Below are 5,073 nucleotides of genomic sequence, written 5' to 3'. Positions count from 1 at the left end.
ATATAAGACCCAAGATGCATTCTTTCAATCCCTTTCTGATCTCTCTCTCTCTCTCTCTGTCTTAGTATAACCTTGAAGAGTAAACCAAAAGAATGCTTCCACTAGGCTCTTTTCCTAGCAAGGTCAAATCCACAACAAATGAGCAGAAAATAGGGAGGAAGAAGGGTGGGAAATCACAGTGGGAGTACAAACCCAAAATAACTAAAACCCATTTAATATATCTATCAAACTACCCATCTCTACACACAAACGCTGAGCCCTCGATCTTGCATCAAAATAGTGGCAGCAGCGTAGTGGGTGATGCGTCGGCGACGACGAGGATGTGAAAAATATAAGACCCAAGATGCATTCTTTCAATCCCTTTCCTATCTCTCTCTCTCTCTCTGTCTTAGTGTGCCCTTGAAGAGTAAACCAAAAGGATGATTTTGTGAACTTGTCTTAAGGGTGAAACCCTACTTTCACATGGTATCAGAGCATGACCTTGAATCGATGGATCAGGAGCTACTCAGAGAGGAAGGACTCTCCGAAGCATCGTTTATAGACTCGCATTCTGTTGTTCCAAGAAAAAGTCATCACTCCAAAAGCTCCAACCTTTATACTGGCCAATATGATGACGTCGATCAAGCTGTCGAAAGAGAACTATATTGTTTGGAAAACTCAGGTATTGCCAACCCTGAGGTCTCATTGTTTACTAACACACATTATAGATGATCCTCCTCCTGAAGCACAAGATCCCGACAATGAATGGTGGTATTACGACCAGCATGTCCTGGCCTTCCTTTTGTCTTCTATGACTGAATCGATCATCGAATTGTCACCAAAGCACTAACCGCAAAAGCAGCATGGGACATTGTGGCTGAAAACTTTGCGTCATCAGCAAAAGCTCACATCTAGGAACTATTGCGAAGATTACACACTCAAACCAAAGGTAATCAAACACTTGAAGAATACATTACTCAGGTTTGAGTTATGAGCACTGCACTGGCAGCCTCTGGAGAAAGAGTTGATCAATGTACGCTGACTCGGACTTTACTACGCGGATTGGGGCCTCAATATGCGCCCGTCATTACAACTGTGCGTGCTAGTGCACATCTAATATCTTTTGAAACTGTTATCTCTCATTTGAGAGATCACGACGCCATGCTAGTTTGACATTAAGTCAATAAAGAACCCGAGTTCCCAGCAATGGCAAATCAAGCCCAAGCAGCTCCACACAACAACAACAATAAAGGGAAAGGTAAAACTGATAACAATAATCGAGGTCGTAGTGGTTTTGGCAAGAATGGAAGTTGAGGAGGCAGAACAAATAACCATGGTCGACAGGATCCAAGATGTCAAATATGTTTAAGGACTGGTCATAGAGCGCTGGAATGTTATGATCGATTCAATCGGTCATTTGTTCCACAAGATCCTTGCACAAATCAACAATTTTTTTCTGACAGAAGGAGCAACTATAATCGACTAGCTAACTAGTTAGATAAACTTCGACCACCACCTCCACAAGCCTACAACACTACATCCTCTGTGTCTCCGTCATCCTCGTACTAGTATCCACATAGCGGGGTGACCCATCATGTTGCGGCCGATCCGAATCTTCTGATCGACCCTCAAGTATAAGCGAGCAATGACAAACTTTTTATAGGAGATGGATCACGTTTGCAAATTCATTCATCAGGACATGCATCATTACAAAATCCGTTTAGATCATTAACTCTTTAAAATATTTTGCACGTACCATCAATTCCCTGTAATTTGTTATCAGTTAGACAATTTACTGCTGACAACGACTTTTATATTGAGTTTCATCCTGATCAATGTTTAGTTAAGGATCGTCACACCAGGCAGGTACTTCTCAAGGGATACACTGATCCCAGGATGTATCGCCTAGACACATCAAGTCAACCACACACGTATGTTGGAGAACGAAGAACTGCAGATTTTGCGTACAATGATTTTATGTTTCGGCTTATATTAACCTCAACTACCAAAACCTTTTGTTTGTTCATCATGTTCACTATCTAAAACACACAAATTACCTTTTTCTTTGTTTATTTCTAAGTCTTTTAAACCTTTACAACTTATCCAGCTCCAATTAAGTCACATTAAAATTTTCATTATTATGTTATATTTATTGAAGGTTACAGTCGTTACACATAATTGTACCCGTTGAAATAAAAAAGTGATGTATTCGCTACTTTTCTTCACTTTCAATCCTTGGTTGAACGTCCATTCTCCACAAAACTTCTCTCCTTCCAGTCGGACTGGGGAGGTGAATTTCAAGTCCTTCATAAACATCTCAAAGACTGAGGCATTCATCATCGAGAATCATGTCCGCACACACCTCAACAGAACGGGACTGCCGAACGCAAGCTTCACCATATAATTGAAACAGCTCCAACGCTCCTGACGCATGCTTCTCTTCTGCAAATCTATTGGGACGAAGCAACTGCCACATCCACTTACCTCACCAACCGCATGCCATCATCGGTGTTAGAGCAACAACCTCCCTACCAACGCCTCTTCCAAGGTATGCCTGACTTACTATTTCTCAAAACATTTGGTTGTCTTTATTTCCCGAATATATGTGCATATGCAAAACATTTGGTTGTCTGGGATACACTGCGCCTCATCATAGGTACAGGTGTCTGTCCCTTACATCTGGTAAGATTTACATTTCGGGAGATGTCTTATTTAATGAAACTGTGTTTCCATATAAGAAATTGTCTTCGCAACCCCGATCATCACAAAATGTCCAACCTCTTCCATCTGTATTAGCATATCTACCCAATGTTTTATCCTCTGAACAAACATGAACAATTGACCTCTCTAGTCAACCACAAAATCCGTCAGTAGTTAACCCTCCTAAAACAACTACATTACAGTCAACATCACGTTCCTCAGACAAAAATCAATCTCATCTGACCTCTTCGGACCACTCCATCTCTCTAGTCGTCGTCACCTCTTCCACCTCAAATTCTTCCACCGCATCCTCTTCATCTCCACACTTCCACTCCCTCAGTTCCCTTTATTGCCAAACTAATCACCTTGCCACCACTGCGCCTCCAGCTCACTGCCTTACTGTATCCTCTCACCCCTCAGAACCTCTTTCCTACACATAAGCTGTACAACATTCTTCTAGGCGAAAGGCCATGCTCTTCGAGTACCAAGCCCTTGTTCGTAACCATACTTGGGTACTTGTACCCGCTCCTCCAGCTTCTTCCTCCGTACTTGGCTGTAAGTGAATTTTTTGCCTCAAACTAAATCCTGATGGTACAATCGACTGCTACAAGGCACGTCTTGTTGCCCAAAGCTATCAACAAACAACTGGGATAGACTTTCATGAAACATCTTGTTACTACATCCTGATGGTAAAGGTAACATCTATTCGTTTATTATTATCTATCACAGTCTCTCGTTGCTGGCATATTCATCAATTGGATGTCTCTAATGCTTTGTTACATGGTGACTTGCATGAAACTGTGTATATGCGACAACCGATGGGATTTCAAGACCCAAAATTTCCAAATCATGTTTGTCTTCTCTGAAAGTCGCTTTATGGTTTGAAAGAGGCTCCCCGAGCCTGGTTCCTTAAATTATCTCAATATCTCATTCGTCTTAGCTTTACTGGATCACGCACAAATTAGTCTCTATTTTTTAAGATCACACCCTCGACCTCGGTTTCTTTACTTATCTATGTCGATGATTTTTTAGTAATTGGCTCAGTTTGTCGGGGTGTTGCCGATCTTCTTTCTAATCTCCACAAGGTTTTCACCATTTGTGATCTAAGAACAGCCAGTCATTTTCTTGGTCTTCAACTCACTCCTCAATCCCACGGCTTACTTCTCTCTCAATCGCATTATATCAATACAATTCTAAGTCGTGCCAATATGTTAACATGCAATCCAACATTGACTCCGGCACCAACATCCACTGTGACTGGCAGAACTGAAACATGTGATGCTACATTATATCGGAAAATTGTTGGATCTTTACAATATTTAACTTTATCTCGTCCTGACATTTGTTTCACTGTCAACAGAGCATGTCAACATGTGCACAATCCGCAACCCACTCACTGGAAAGCGGTCAAACACTTACTGCGCTATCTTAAAGGAACACAACATCTAGGACTCATGTTTTATCATAATTCTAACTCTTCGTTAAGTTTATTTAGTGATGCAGATTGGGCAGGAGATAGGGATGATCGTTGATCTACTTGCAGATATTTAATATATCTCGGCAAGAACCAGATCTCCTAGAACTCCAAAAAACAAGCAACTATTTCACGATCAAGCACTGAGGTCGAATACAAGTCAATGGCCAGCGTCACCTCCGAATTCATTTGGATCAGATCACTCATGAACAAGTTACAATTACATATCGAACAGACTCCAGTTCTCTGGTCACAATTTGGGTGCAACTTACCTAGCCCGAAATCCTGTGTTCCATGCAAGAACCAAACACGTTGAGATGGATTTTCATTTCGTTCGTGAACATGTGGCAGCTGGTCAACTCAAGATAATGTTTACTTCCAGCCAGAATCAACCTGCTGATATACTCACCAAGATCCTATCATAGAAGCCCTTTCTGCGCCTCCGACCCAAGCTCAATCTTGTTCCGCACATGAGCTTGACGGGGGATGTTAAAGTCAACAATCAAGCTACGGTGGCGGTAACGTATCGTCGTGCAATAATGCACAGAATGCGTCGAAGGAAGACACGAAGACGCCAATGGCCAGCACTTTTCATCATCAACAACGATCTCCAAGACAGTTAATTCATATGCATTTTTCCCATGCTTAGGTTAATCACTACTTAACCTAACCATGGTCAAGCTAACCTTACCATGGTTTAACTAAGGAACTCCCCGTAGGCTATAAATATAGCCATATGATGTACAAAACATATACACTTCTTCTGAATTCATTTTCTTTCTATTGCTCGTCTAGTTCATCAGATCGTGTGAACTTGTCTCAAGGGTGAAACCCTACTTTCACAGATTCCACTAGGTTCTTTTCCTAGCCAGGTCGAATGCACAACGAATGAGCAGAAAATGGGGAGGAAGAGGGGTGGA

This window comes from Wolffia australiana, chromosome 15 (assembly GCF_029677425.1).
Source record: "Wolffia australiana isolate 7733 chromosome 15, ASM2967742v1".
In the NCBI taxonomy this organism is placed as follows: Eukaryota; Viridiplantae; Streptophyta; class Magnoliopsida; order Alismatales; family Araceae; genus Wolffia; species Wolffia australiana.
This window is presented reverse-complemented; position numbering follows the sequence as displayed.